The sequence below is a fragment of the Scleropages formosus genome, chromosome 2 (genome assembly GCF_900964775.1).
Source record: "Scleropages formosus chromosome 2, fSclFor1.1, whole genome shotgun sequence".
Classification (NCBI taxonomy): Eukaryota; Metazoa; Chordata; class Actinopteri; order Osteoglossiformes; family Osteoglossidae; genus Scleropages; species Scleropages formosus.
In genome coordinates this window covers 10,188,256-10,204,852 of record NC_041807.1, presented here as the reverse complement: position 1 = coordinate 10,204,852, position 16,597 = coordinate 10,188,256, and positions in this window count along the sequence as shown.

The following is a 16,597-nucleotide window of genomic DNA, read 5'->3' as shown; positions in this document are numbered from 1 at the left end:
CCTCCAGTTGATACAGAATACAATAGCTGATACAAGAGTTTGACTTTCCAAAGCATTCCCATGTATCCTTCCTTCCTTCCTTTCTGTGGTGGAATGACCTCCCTCTCTCACTCAGAACTGCAGAACCTCTTTCAACATTCACAAAGGGTTTCAAAACACCTCTTTTGCACTCATTTCTGTCGTGATGTCTGATATGTTTGTTAAATGTGTACCACGTTATCTGTTAATAAAAAAAAAAAAACTATATGGAGCTACTCATGTAAAGTATACTGTTTTTACAGTGGGTTGAGACAAAGTGACTGTACTGTAGTGTTCTGACTGTCTGCATCTACATCTCTCCATCAGTGGAACTCTCTTTTTAGGGGCACAGTACATGTACATACACCTACATATACTTAAAAATACCAGTATTCTACACATTAGCTCTCCAGACTGCCATCTAAACAAACATGATTGATCTTTTTGCTCCAGAACACAATAATCATATTTTATAGTCATATAATCATGTAGCCCAATGAAAAATCTTTGTCTTTTGACTTGTCACTTAAAGAATAGCAAATAAAAAGAAAGCAGTTCTAAACTAACATAGGTGCTGTTCCCTAAAATATTGCAGGCTTCCTCTTAATGTACCATCCATAAAAAACAACTGATCTTAGGGCATCTGTTTAGTATAAACTCCGAGGCCATTCCTATTCTTAATAGCAAAGGATGGAAAACAGAAAGGAACAGAGAAATACAAAGCTCTTGCAAACATTAAATTTAGTATCCTGAATACAATCATCAGTTTGCAAACAGAAATGGTCTATTGGTTAAAAATTGTATGATTTTAAAAGTAACTCATGAGCTGCAATGTACTGAGTATTACGATTCTTAGAAAAGAAGGCTGAACAGCATCGGCTGCCACAAATAGGAGACTTAACCAAGCGCCCCATTAGCCTTCAAATATCTGTGTATGATGAATAAGAAAACACACACACCTTTTGGAGTGATATGCAACCCGAGGAAGACCCTGACAGGTTCCTGGAACGGACATCATGTAGAACTGTACCAACCTCACCAAGGCCTTCAGTATCCAAGCTAATTTCCTAGGCCTGCGTTCATTTAAGCAGTATGACTTTCACTTTTGAAGAACTTAAGCAATCTTTTAACTACAGCGATGCTTAATATCCTTAAAAATACTGCAACTTTTTAAAAATCAATTTAAAATTAGACAAAACTTGTAACTGTAACTGCTATATTGCCAGAACATTTTTCTGTTTCTAATGGCTGCAATATTACACTTATAGACACGTTTCTGTCCTCACTGTGTTTGAGGCAACATATTGAACAATGCTGAGGCTTCTAGGATTTTGGTAGCAGGATACTTGATGGCAGGACTACTGACATCAGCAGTTTGTGTGGAGAGTTTATTTTATTTTACCCTATTTCTCAGGATGGGAAAGTGCTTGTGGTTAGGATTAAACAGAGCTAACTCATACTTGCATGGAGTTATTCTATATTTCACTAGCACTGCTGTCATTAATTTGCAACACTCAGTGGAACTTTGGCTTGTGCACTGTACGTTATATTCTTGGGTTCAGGTACCATTTTATCTATTCCTATTTCCTCTCATAAATAAAAGGTATGTTTTTCAGGTAGCCTTTGCTGCAGTGTTTGACTATGAGAGTAAGACACACATACTGGCTCAAGCCGCTTATCCCAAGCGGAGTCGCAGCGAACCGGAACCTAACCCGGCAACACAGGGCACAAGGCCGAAGGGGGAGGGGACTCACCCAGGACAGGATGCCAGTCCGCTGCAAGGCACCCCGAAGAGAACTCGAACCCAGGACCCACCAGTGGGAAGGACTTGGCCAAACTCGCTGTGCCACCGCACCCCCTGTGAGAGTAAGAGTCAGTATCTAAGTTTCTTTCAATGGACCGACTTGTGTCCTGCGCTACCTAAGACTTTGAATTATCACAACCTAGAAAGGCTGGATTGATAAAGGGACACAGCAACATAACAATAACTATGAAACACAAACACTACAGGCAAAATTCAATAGAAGCTGCATGCAAAAAAAAAAACCACAATACAAAATGGTTGTTGGCAGTAATGGAAACTAAAATACATATTGTATTACTTACATTTATTCATTTAGCAGACACTTTTCTCTAAAGCGACATACATCTCATAGAAAATACAATGTGTGCATTACATTAACAGAAAGAGACAAAGATGCAGACGTGTGCTTCTTAAGTGCAATTAATTCTAAAATAGTTTTTTGCACACCTGATCCTTGTCATTGAGTTGTACCATCTAACAGTCTGGTCGGTAAAAAAGGGAGAATCTGTGAGTCAAGTTGCATGTTTTTAATCAATGCATGCTATAGAATTTGCCTGACAGATTATGCGTTCCCAGTGTCTCCAGCTCTTGTGGTCTTCTCTTCAGTTCCAGGTACCTGACCCGTGTTCTTGTGTACTACATCCCCTGAAGGATTCTTTGCTGTTCCAGTCTTTGTGTTGCCACATTCTCCAAGTCCTGGGATTATCATCATGAGGAAATGTGAACAGTGACTCTGAACAAGAAACTTCATTGGTTTCATTAGTCACATTTTGACAATTTGGATAGATCCTTCCTGCCTCTACTTGAACATGTCAACTGAAGGGTCTTATTCCACACCATATAGCGGTTGCATTATTTCCTACTGTGGCACACAGCACCATGGGTTTGGATGGGGCGAAGGAGGACACAGAGGCAGCATTCATAACGAACGATTTATTCGAACACCTGCACAAGGAAAATGATGCTCTCGGTCCGAGGACCCCATTTCCTCCAGGACCTCTCCTTATAGCCAGCCAGCCAAGCACCCCTAGGTTCTCTCCTAACACAGTGGGAGACACGGTCACCCTATCATTTTCCCCCTAAGTGCCCCCAGTGGTTACACACATTTAACATTATTTCCCATAATGCAACTATTTACATTCAATCAGTAACGCAGGTTGTTACACTACCTTTTTGTTCATGTGGTGGCCAACTTTACACACTCAGCATGCAGTTATTCTATTACTTAGGTTTCTGTTTGTGGAAAAATGCAAGCCAAAATACTGTAACGACCGGCATTACTGTTTTAGCGGGAAGTGTGTTTTTTGTAATTGGTTAGCATTTGGTGACGTACTGGGAATATAAGGGGGTGTTTGCTTCTGTCGGGGGAAAAAGAAGAAAAAGAAGAGTCTGGGGGCGCCAAGTAGGCTGGGAAGGCTGGCTAGACGCGCAGATCCTGAAGGAAACGGGATTCTCGGACCGAGAGCACTATTTCCCTGTGTGCCGGTATTCAAATAAAACGTTTGAAATGAACGCGACCTCTACATCCTTCTTCGCCCCATCCAAACTCACGGCGCTGCACGCCACAATGCTACTTCCATACACAAGTCCCACTCCATCCCCAGCTCCTTATACTGTACTGACAGTCAGTACTGTCATCTTGCCAAATATTGTTTGCTCTGGGTTGATCAGTGCTGCTTGAACTTCTTTATATTCCACTGGAGCATGTTAAACTCAATACATTTAAGCACATAGTATAATTAATGCCTGGCAGTGGTTTGCATTAAATGTGTATAACATCTTGTCAGAGTGGAAAAGTGATGTGAACCATTCTTAGCCTTTTACGATCATCTTTGTCAAGATTATGACACTGTTTATTCTTGCCATTTCAGACATTTAAAGAGGCAGGTGGCATAAGATAGACAGCTGCCTAAATTTAATTTACGTACAATTTTGACTGCCTAAATAAACCTATTCTCTTAGACCAAACATTTCTAAAACAACCAAAAACAGCTTGAAGTATGCATTTTAACAATTAAACAGTAATGTAAAATGTGAATTTAAAAAAAAAAAAACTATTAAAAGTGTCTCAACACTGTAGTGACCAGGAGAGTGTGCCTCAAACATTCTACCAAGTTTAAGTATTCTCAGTTTTAAGTACTCTGGGTCTGGCTGTCTATTCGTTATTTATTGTTACCGTTATTTATTATAAGCATTATTTATTGTTATTGTTATGTCCAGTATTATCTATTGTTTTTTTGTTCATAGTCTGTGGAGAAGCACTCAAGAATTTCATGCATGCCGTAGTACTTGTACCGACAATACTTAGTTGAACCTTGAATGTTCGCTAGGCTGACACCATGCATATGCTTTTACATCAACAAGTTACTTAAAATGTTTTAAATTTTATCACGATTTTCCGTCAGTTATTCGTTAGCACGCGTGCAGAGTGTGTTTGTTTAAGAAGAGTTAGTTGGAGCACGTCAGGAGAGCCGGGGGGGGGGAACACACACAGCACAGGGGCTCCGGGAGTCTCCGGATCTTTCATGATGCGCATCGTCTTTCTGAGGCAGCATGTGCTGTAGCTGTCCTGGACTGCTGGTAGCTGTGTGCCGATGATTTCCTGAGCTGTTTTGACCACCCAGTGTTGTGTAGCGCTGGGTCGGGGTTCGGTTGGGGTGAAGAAGGACCATAGGCAGCATTCATTACAAACAGTAATTGGAACACCGGCACACATATCGCACGACCGTATACACCTGGAGCAACAGAGATGGCTCTAGACAGTCGCGTATAGACTTCTGGCTTGTTTCTGAGGTGTTAGATAAAAATAATGTTACTGTTAATATTTTGACAACTCCATTGACTGACCACAAGGCTGTTTTCATTAGCATCAATTTTTTTGCTGGAGCATCTTGCGGTAGAGGGGCTTCTTACTGGAAGCTGAACAGCACCCTGCTTAAACATGACTCAGTGAAGGCGAAGCTGAAGAGGCTGATCACCTATTACTGGGACAAAGCCCAGAGGGATGGTATGTTTAGTTGTAACTGGGAGCTTTTAAAGTTTGAGGTTGGCAAATTTTTGAGAAAATACGGAAGCTCACTAGCCAGATCTAGGCGTTTTGTGGAGGAGGGGATTGTTTCAGAGATCGCTACCCTTTCCAGTTTACCTCCTGGGAGTATATCGAATGAGGAGAGGTTAAGGTTAGCTGAGCTACAGAGCAAATTAGATGATGTGTACAAAGCAAGAGCAGACGGGGCTTTCGTAAGGTCTCGACAGAAGTGGCTGGAGCATGGGGAGCAAATGTCTGCATATTTTTTTAACCTTGAGAAGTCGCGAGCTAAACTTAATTCTGTTTTTCAGCTGAACGTTGGGGGTAGTGTTACCAGTAACCCAGAGGAGATTTCCAGCTTTTGTCATAACTATTACTCCACATAGTACGAATCCAAGTTTAGTGAGGGTGACTTGGCAGCCTAAATATTTCGGCACCCTACCTTGCCTTAGTGAAGATGAAGCATTAGTATGTGACTCTCCAATTACTGTGGAGGAAATTATGGATGCCAATATATGCCTTAAAAATAATAAGTCACCGGGCAATGATGGGATCACTGCTGAATTTTATAAGCTCTTTCCTGAGTTAATTGCTCCCTTTTTGTTTGAGGTTTATTCAGAGAGCATTGCTAGGACTGCTCTTCCCGCTAGTATGATGCAAGGCGTAATTTGTTTAATTCCTAAGCCTAAAAAAGACTTGCTCTTTCTTGACAATTGGAGACCAATTAGCTTACTTAACAATGATTATAAAATTTTTGCCACAGTATTTGCCAAAAGATTTAAGCAAGTGTTAGATTCAGTTATTGAGGAAAATCACACACACACACACACACACACACACACACACACACACACATTTTCAGAACCGCTCATCCCATACAGGGTCACGGGGAACCGGAGCCTACCCGGCAACACAGGGCGTAAGGCCGGAGGGGGAGGGGACACACCCAGGACGGGACGCCAGTCCGTCGCAAGGCACCCCAAGCGAGACTCGAACCCCAGACCCACCAGAGAGCAGGACTGTGGTCCAACCCACTGCACCACCGCATCCCCCACTGAGGAAAATCAATCTGGGTTTATTAGTAACAGGCATATTTTCAATAATATAAGATTGGTCCTAGACCTCATTGATTATTCTGATTTTGTTGCTGATGAGAGCTTTATATTGTTTTTGGATTTCTACAAGGCTTTTGATACTGTTGAGCATCCCTTTATTTTTTATTGCTTACGTAGTTTTGGGTTCGGTAATTACTTTTGTAGCGCGATGAAAGCCCTCTATATGAATGGTAACAGCTCTGTGAAGTTGAGTCATGGCACCTCTCAAAGGTTCGCTCTTAAAAGAGGTATTAGGCAGGGGTGCCCAGTTTCTGTGTACCTCTTCCTTCTGGTCGCTCAAGTCTTTGCCATTTTATTAAGTTAAGTAGTTTGGAGGGTATCTCTATTGCAGGGAGAAGTCTTATTATAAGTCAGCTGGCGGATGATACAGCTTTGTTCTTGAGAGAGTTTCACAGGTGCAACCTGCTGTTGAGTTGATTGAAGTGTTTTCTAAGGCTTCGGGTTTGTGCCTTAACCTTGAAAAATGTGAACTGCTTGCTTTGAAGGATTGTCCTGTAACATCAATTAGTGGCATCCCTGTTAAAGAAAAGGTGAATTATTTAGGGGTTCAGATAACTAAGGATCCACTGGACAGAATTGCTTTTAACTTCTCCCCCATGATTGAGAAGACAAGGACCAGATTCAATCTTTGGTTGCAGAGGGACTTGTCTTTAAAAGGGCGGGTTCTTCTGTCCAAAGCAGAAGGTATTTCTAGGCTCACTTATGTTGCCTCTTCGGTACATTTAGACAGCAAAACTGCTAAAACAATAGACCGGATGCTCTTCGATTTCTTATGGAGAAATCGCGTCCACTGTATCCGGAAGTCTGTGGTTGTCAACTCGTATAAGAATGGTGGGCTTGATTTCTTGGACTTTGCTAGTTTGAACATGACTCTTAAAATTAACTGGATGAGGCAATTTCTGAGACATGATGCCTCCATCTGGAATTTCATTCCGAATTTTGTTTTTGACCAACTCGGCGGTCTCTCCTTCCTTCTGATGTGCAATTATAACATAGAGAAGTTACCTGTTAAATTGTCAGCCTTTCACAAACAGGCGCTGTTGGCTTGGAGACTAATTTACAAGCACAACTTTTCTCCACACCGGTACTATATTTGGAACAATGGTGAGATCCTGTATAAGTGTAGGAGTATCTTTTTAAGGAGTTGGTTTGAGAGAAATATCCTTCTAGTGGGCCAGCTGATGACCTCACGAGGAGTTCTCATGAGTTACACTGACTTTATATCATGTTTTGGATTTCATGTCACAAGGGAAGAGTTTGGCCTGGTAATGCAGGCTATTCCTAATGGTTCTGTGACTCTGCTTGGAGGTGTCTCTTACCCTGCTGTTGTTTCTGTAGTGAACCCAGTTGATACTCCATGTGGAAGGATCTGTTTTTCTCAGTCTCCCAGAAATAATAACAGAGCAGTTATACAATAATATCTATATTGTAATGAATTTAATTTTGATTAATTAATGTCAATTTATTATGAGAGAGAGAGAAATGTGTTTCCAGCCACCCAAAAAAGTCACCCACTCTCTCCCTTTGGTTCTCAAAGAAAATCTAAGGTAAAATGTGATTGCTTAAAACTCTGATGACAATGGCAAAAGAAGTAAAATGAAAAAAGTCCATTGCAGGGCAATCGCACACATACTCACTGACAGTCATACACCCCACCCCATTTTCTGAACCGCTTGTCCCATACGGGGTCGCGGGGAACCGGAGCCTACCCGGCAACACAGGGCGTAAGGCCGGAGGGGGAGGGGACACACCCAGGACGGGACGCCACTCCGTCGCAAGGCACCCCAAGAGGGACTTGAGCCGCAGACCCGCCGGAGAGCAGGACCCAGTCCAACCCACTGCACCACCACACTCCCCCATAATCAAACAATAAAATGTACTATTACAGAAAGTATTTTTTTAATCTATACTCTGTTTCTACATAAAATGTATATTTAAATGTTTTCACATTTCAATTTTCATTAAATTTAGCCTCCTGACTGCATCTCAGCAAACACTAAATTGCCAAATACTAACAAAAGGATGCAAACCATGCCAAATACACCCATTATCCAGCGCACACACACACACAGTCTGAAACCGCTTGTCCGGAGCGGGGTCGCGGGGAACTGGAGCCTAACCCGGCAACACAGGACGCAAGGCTGGAGGGGGAGGGGACACATCTTGGACGGGTCATCCATTACAGCTTCCACAAATTATATCCTTATCAATTAAAAGTAAACATTCAGAAGTTTTAACAATCAACCATACTGATCTACCATTATACTGATGCAATGAGTTTTTTGAATGCTGTCCAAGAAGGAGAATCTGTGTAATGAATTTAATTTTGATTAATTCATGTCAATTTATTATGAGAGAGAGAGAAATGTGTTTCCAGCCACCCAAAAAAGTCACCCACTTCATCTGCAGTATAAAAATATGTAAATAACTTGGAAGCATCATTTTGTTAATGGAAATACACAAGTTTTGTTTCTTCCACCCTCATCAATGCACTTCAGCAGTTAAAGTCAAACTATAGCAGAGGTGTCCATTCTTGCTTTGACTTTTCAGTGTCACCACATAGTACTTTACCTAGCTTCTTAGGCCCAGCTTAGTTTCTATTTTCATTACTTTTACTGCCAAGTCTGCTTTAATAGGAAAAGTCACATTAACACAGTACTCGTAACAAGAAGCTTGGAAACTTAAGGGAGTAGATGCAAGAAAATAACGCTCTCGGCCCAAGGACTCCTTTTCTTCACGGAGCTGCACCGAAAGCTATATAGTCTCCCCATCCTGCTTACTGTTGCTTTTCAGTAGCCAACAGACACTCAACTCCTTATATTCCCTGTGAGTCCCCACAACGGCTGAACATAAATACATTTTATCCACAATTCAAATATTTACAATAAACCCATTTTCCCGCTCAAGCTCCCGGTAACGAGGGCCGTTACATTATGTTAGACTAGTATTTTACAACATACAAATACACATTCTTGAAGTTTTGCTCAGCTTGGTTTGATGACTTTAATAATAGTCTCCAGTTTTTTTGTTCTCATATTGAAAGAGGACTCACACAGGACAGTTGTCTTTACATTTACCTTTACATTTTTTATTTACCAGTTATACAGCTTAGAGTTATAAGAACATACATAGCATGACTTAAAAATGTTGCAGTTGGACAATGATGAGGTCGGTTTGAGTCCCCAATGTATGTACAGTTGCAAGAAAAAGTGTATATACTCTTTAGAACTACCTGCATTTCTGCATTGATGCCTCATAAAATGTGGTCTTTTTTGTACATCCATCCATTATCACTGACTGTTTGGTCAGTACAGGGTTAGGATGGTCGGGAGTTTTTTGCGCAAATAGATGATGCAACACTTATAACAACCCTGAATGGTACACCAGTCCATTGCAGGACACACACACTCTCTCTCTCATTTACTCACACTTGCACATATTTTGAGCAATTTAGTCACCATTTCATGTGAGGCACCTGTCTTTGGACTGTGGGAAGAAACCAGAGCATACAAAGGAAACCCATATGAGCATAGGGAGAAGGTGCAAGTTCCACACTGGCAGTCCTAAATTCTGATCCACGTTTGAAAAGCACTCTCCTAGACTGAACAAATAAAAACCCATGTAGTGCACTATTATTGGTTAAAAAAATTTGCTTGTTTTACCCATGAGAAAAATCTCAATAGGTTTTAAAATGCAATTCAATTAATGTGTACTGGGTATGTCACTGAAATTTATAGCTGTTCAATTACATTATCTTCTTGGCTATTACAAGAATTGACTATTTGCCAGGTCTCTAATGGATTCCAGACTGATGTGTCTGCTTAAAAGTTGACCTTGCATCTTCTATTGCCAATGAAATGACCATACTTGTAACTGTAGTAAGAAGGCTATAGATTGTCTTGTTGTACAGCTATTCTCTTATGGGCATTTCAATCACGGGTATTGTTTTGGTAGTTCTTCTTAAGGTGAATTAAATATCTCACATTTTGTGAAAGGTAGACTTCGTGGATATGATTTCTGGTGTAGTTTCATGTCCTGCATTTTCTGGTGATGTTGGAAGGTAAATCAAAGTACAATGTTTTTTTTCACCACTGGAGAAAGAAACAGTGGCTGGTACACAGATTAATAAACCACTATTTTGACTTGATGATGCTTTTGGAGCACTTTATTCTCAGTTTCCTCCTTAGTTGTCTAGACAGATAGAAACTTTATTAATTCAGAAGGAAACAGCATGAGGTGACAGCAGCATACATATAACATGGCTGTAGCACCCATAGACCATAGTGTTTAATTTGAAAATAAGAATGTGTAATTCCCTCTGAAAGTCCTCAGAAAGTCTGGGCTGTATCATTGCAGACTGTAACCAGGAAAGATACTACAGTGTGACTGCATTCCATTTAGGTGGAAGGGATAATTAGCTAATGGTATTGTCTTTGGCCAGCAATTCACTGGTTGCCAGTGGTAAATGGGGTGTGTTACACCCCTGTCAACTCTTAATTCACCCAAATGGCATCAGATGATTGGTAGTGTGAAAAGAAAGCAAAGTTGGCAAGGATATGAAGAGGAGGACCACACATCAGTTGTCATTTGCCTCCTGGCACACAAGAATTTTTATTTCTGATAAGCATAGCCGGCTGGGCGTCCCCACAGGGGGCTTCCCACCAAGACAGGAGTTCCCAGATCCTTACTTTTATTTCTGCCAGAATCGAGCAGCCTACTTCTATTTGTTAATGTCATATGTATGTAATTGGACAAAGCACACATGTACCGTGTAGAGAACAAAAAAACGCAGACATGAATGACACATAAACATTACATCACGGAGAGTAACGCACTAAAAGTACTGTATATCAAACATCGTTGCAGCGGGTTCTGCTGGGGCCTGCTGTGTGGCGGGTCTGAGGTTCAAGCCCTGCTTGGGGTGCCTTGCGATGGACTGGCGTCCTGTTCTGGGTGTGTCCCCTCCCCCTTCGGCCTTGCGCCCTGTGTTGCCGGGTTAGGCTCCGGCTTGCCGCGACCCCCCCTCGGGACAAGCGGTTGTTGGCAATGGGTGAGGTGGGGTGGGAACATCATGTGCACACACATGTCAACAGCTACTCCTGTTTAAAACGTTCAATACCACTGTTGTCATAATATAAATAATCCAGTAGTTACCTACTGAAGTCAGAAGTAGGAAAATAAGTTGACAAAAAAGTAGCGGAGGTGAACGAGTAAATGATAACGAGTAAAAAAAACCTCTGCTCAGCCAAATGTTTCAACTAAGCATGGTCTGAAAGTTGGCAAGTAGAAAAAATGTATGACAGTTGTGTATGAGGGCAAGACCAAGAGTGTGTGTGCTTGACCTCCAGTCACCCCTCTGTTAGGTTAGGGGGTTTAATGGGTTACCTAACACACCTGTTATCACTGCGGAAAAACTTGTACAAACACAATTCCGCAGTCATTTGGTGCTTTCTGTTGTCTTGGGTTTGCTGTCTCCCTCGACTAAGGATCAGTAATTTTCGTTGCAGGTTTCTGGTCTCCCAGCCATTTACACAGGTGTAAACTACTCTCACTAAGGGTATAAAGCGTTAAAGGATACTTTCATGCATAGCAAGCACTTTTTATGTTAATGTAAGTACAAAGGTGCCAATAAACTGAAAATAGCAGAAATTTAGGTTTAGTGTGGAACTGCATGGATAAACACTTCCCCTGCCATCTGGTGATAAGTTTTTATGTGTTTACCCTTCATTTGGCAAATATTTTTGTCTTTTTTAATAAGGAGAAGGAGTAACACACAAAAAAAATATTTGTTGTTTTAGTTTAAAATATTTGCATGGCAGAGAAAATGAGAATGCAGTCATATTTCCGTATTACCGCAAATGACAAAATGTGCTGGGTTTTAAATCAGATGAAAAAACAAGGGATAAGTGCTTTGCTGTAATCCATAAAATTACTGGTAAATGTAACAAATGATAAACAAATACTCACATTGACTGAAACCTGTGTTTGAAATACTCTGAATTCTGAGGAGTTTAATGGTTGGCACTGGCCGTAACAAAGGCTAAAATGTTTCTGCCAGTTTAGATCTTATTATCCATGGATGGTTAAAATAATTTTTACGAATATGCTTTCGACAAAACCTTTTATTCAAAGGAAAAACACTGGACTACTAAAGTAAAGCGAAATCATGTAACAGGCTATTTTACCTAATATTTAAAAGTTAAATTCAATCATTCCTTTCTTAATTCATTTAGCTGGCACTTTTCTCTAAAGTGACTCACATTATTAGACTACTAACTTATTAGGCTACTGATTTACCCATTTATACACATGGGTATTTATGCCCCTGAGCAAGTCAGGACTCAGAGGTACTACAACAGGAGGTGCAATTCAACCCTGGGTCCTTCAGGCCTAATACAGTGCCTCTATCATTATAGTGCATGCTATATAATTGCTTTTAATAAAGCGGCATTGTCATACTTGCAATCTTTGCCATCTGTTAAAATGAGTATTCAGTTTCCAAAATGATATACATCTTAAATGAATTTGAACCTTAGAGCAGCCTCTGAAATGCTGTGATCTGATTTGATTTGACTGAACTTTATCATAAGCAAAGTATTATTCCTTACATTTAACTGTGCTATGCAGTCACATTGGAATTAATCTATTGTTTTGTAATGCACATTTCATTTTCACATTATCAGAATCAGAATGAGTTTTATTGGCCAGTGTGCTGATGCACACAAGGAATTTATCTGTGGTTCTAGGTGCCTCCAGTATTTACAAACAGCTGACACAGAATTACAGAATAAATAAATAACATATTTACAGAGTATACAGATACAAGAGTATAAATAGTAGTATAAATACAAAAAAATGTAAATAAATAAGAAGAAATAAATTACAAAAGTGATGGGATATTGTTGCACTGACAGGAGACCTATAGGGGAGTGTTAACTGTTCATAAGAATGATGGCCTATGGGAAAAAAACCATTCTTATTTCTTTCCATTCTGGTGGACAGTGCTCTGTAACGCCTGCCTGAGGGGAAAAGTATAGAGAGTTTGTGCCCGGGGTGTGTGTGTGGGATCAGTGACTATTTTGCTCGCCCGCTTCCTCATTCTGGACTTGTACAAGACCTGAAGAGTAGGTAGGGGTGCACCAATGATCCTCTCAGCCGTCTTCACTGTCCTTTGTAGCCTATTTCTGTCTGGTTTGGCACGACTACCAAATCGTACAGTTATAGCGGTGCACAGGACAATATTATTATTGTCCTATGCACTGCTATAATTATTACAATATTATAATTATATAATACTACATTTGCTGGTTTAAGTTGTTTTGGAAACATTGTTTTGGAACTTTACGATATGAATGAGCGAGAACATTGATTTGACATATTTTTCAAGCCTAAGTTTTTTTTTTTTCTATTGTACACCTGTGGGAAATTTTGTGAATGCTGAATGTAATCTGCAATGTAATGTAATATACTTTTGTGTTTTGGTACTGATGAAAAGAAATGGGAAAAAAGGAAGATAACCTATAAGCAATTACAGATAAATATAGATATGCCATTGGGCCCTATCCTGCATCTGCTTTTCCATTCACTTGTTAATTAGAAGAGTCCTTAGAGCAATAATCAAAAATTATTTGAAATAATGTGTGACATCTGATTTCTTCCAGTGTTCACATGCTTTCTTTTCCTTTATAGTTATATAGCCACACACACACACACACACACACACACACATTTTCAGAACCGCTCGTCCTATACAGGGTCGCGGGGAACCGGAGCCTACCCGGTAACACAGGGCATAAGGCCGGAGGGGGAGGGGGACACACCCAGGACGGGACGCCAGTCCATTACAAGGCACCCCAAGTAAGACCCGGACCCCAGACCCACCGGAGAGCAGGACCATGGTCCAACCCACTGCGCCACCGCACCCCCCGCGTTATATAGCCAGTAATGCTTTAAAGTTATACCATAAAAAGTGGAGCTGCCACTATTGCTGCTGAGAGACAAAACCATTCATTCACTTTGTTTAACCTCTTGTCCAAGTCAGCTTTGCAGTGGTGCAGCTTTGTGCTGCACATAATGTGTTTGTTTTAGCTAGTTTTAATAGTAAGCAGTTTTTAGTTTTAATTAGCTCATCATCAATTATAAATAAACAAAATCATTTATAGGGAGTTAATTATATGCTTAGTGTCAAAAAGCTTACATTTTTAATTATCCAGTCATATGATGCAGAATGAAGCATTATTATACATTCTGAACTCACACCAGGTGGGCATTTATTATAAATAACACAATACAATTAAAAATTAAATTGCATATTTTGATTATAATCTTATCTCTTTGGACCCTTTGGATCTTCTTTTCCTGCATGCATCAGCAGCAGAGTCTACCTGAACAACATGTCTTTGAGATGTGGGAGGAAACCAGAGCACCCAAAGGAAACCCACACAGGTATGAGGAGAACACACAAGCTCCACACAGGCTAAAAGGGATTTAACTTATGTTCTCTCACATCCCCCAAGCACTGTGAGCCAGCAGCACTACTCATTGCACCACTGTACTGCCCTTGGAGATGTACAGTATTTTATAATATATCTGATAGTTTTAGGCGGGTCTGGGGTTTGAGTCCTGCTTGGGGTGCCTTGTGACGGACTGGAGTCCTATCCTGGGTGTGTCCCCTCCCCCTTCAGCCTTGTGCCCTGTGTTGCTAGATAAGCCTCCGGCTCACCATGACAGGTGGGGTGTGGGATTTGGTTGTTTTAGAAGTGCTTCAGAATTGTTTTATGGTGTACATGATGGTTACCAGATTTTACAGCTTGATAGGAATTATTATTTCTGTATTTTGGAGGTGTATGGCCTGTTTTTCTAGTTTGTGTATGACTGTAAGTGAATTTCTTATAATAGGAAATAAGAGGAAAAAATTCCACTTGTGATATCTTACATTGGGACAGCTAGTAACAGAGTAGTTACGGCTGCTACCTTTAAACCAAAAGGTTGCAGGTTTGAATCCCACCTCCAGCTATTGCACCCTTCAGCAATGTACATTTACATTTACATTTATTCATTTTCATAGGGACAAAATGTGTTGTTTTTCAAATCAATACATCAGTAGCACATCACTGAAAGACAAATAAAATATTTGTCTGGTGGTTTCCAAACTTTCACAGTTTGTGTCAAGTATAATAGTTCTGGGAAGCCCAAGTCACACTTGAATTAATTACTAAAACAAAGTAATTAATTCAAGTGTGACTTGGGCTTCCCAGAACTATTATACTTGACACAAACTGTGCAAGTCACACTTGAATTAATTACTAAAACAAATAGATTGTTTGTTATTAATTTCCTTAGATGTTAACATTACCATTCTGTACACTTTGAATTTGTCACTGTACCAAACCTTTACAGCCGTGGATCTGGTGTTTGATTTGGTTTAAAAAAAAAATAAATAATAAGAACTTACCATATAATAATTCTTAATGCTTCTTCAGCTTATGATATCCATTTGTTTATATTTTCATAGAGATGCTCAGACATGTCTGAAAGCAGCTGACACAACCATTCTGCCCCTGCACTGAGAGAAAGATTAGTAAATAAACAAACTAGAACATGCCCTTGCTTTCTTAACATGTGCCTAATAAAGACTAATTAGAACCTTCAAAAATTCCCAAACTGTGTGAAGAGCAAAAAAAAGAACTAGCCCACACTAGACTACTGAGAGTGATGGTGACAACAGGTCAAGCAGAGAAAAGCGGACATCTCTATTGTAGTCATTGTGTTCAGCTCTTCCTAGAGCACCTTTTGGCATTTTCAGGGCAGCCAATAACTCTTTCCAATCAGGCAAGAATCTTAGCAATCAGATAGGACCTTAAGGGAGACAGTAAGGACAGCTGTGGGACAGTTTGTAGTATAGGGGTTAGAGCTGCTACCTTTGGACCCAAGGGTTAGAGGTTCAAATCCCCCCTTCAGCTTGTAGCACCTGTGAGCAAGGTACTTACCCTCAATTGATCTTGTAAAATTTCCCAGCTGTATAAATGGGTAAATAATTGCCAGATGCTTTAGAAAAAAGTGTCATAAATGTAAGAGTCACTTGTGGTGCTTCATGCATCTAATGAGGATGCTCCTAATACAACACTTGCAGGATTACCAGGCATATCCTACTGTAAGAAGGGCTTAGGACACACTGGAAACTTATTTCTTGTCTGCCCTGGGAACACCTAAGGATCCCCAAGCATGAGCTTGACAGTGCTGATGTGGAAAGGGAGGTATGATTTGCTCTGTTTGACATACTGCCTCATTGACCTTTGCCATGCAGTTCAAAAAAATGAATGATTTCAATCATTCATTTGACTGATTTAGCCAGGTGCAAAAGTGTGGTGAAATTACCCTTTCCAAGAAATTTTCATTACCATAACATTCATAACACCATCCATGATGGATGAGACGTGCCGATGTGAACGGGAACATCAAGTTATTAGTACTCAGCTACAATGTTAATAGCTGTAAATTGACATAAATGTCTTTTTTAATCTAGAATGGCCGGGAGAGGTGAAGAGGTACTGGCACTTGGACTCCTGGAGGTTTTTTCTGCCTTGCCTTTCAGCTGGGAGTTTGTTTCCTTCTTCCATAGCCAGTATTAAT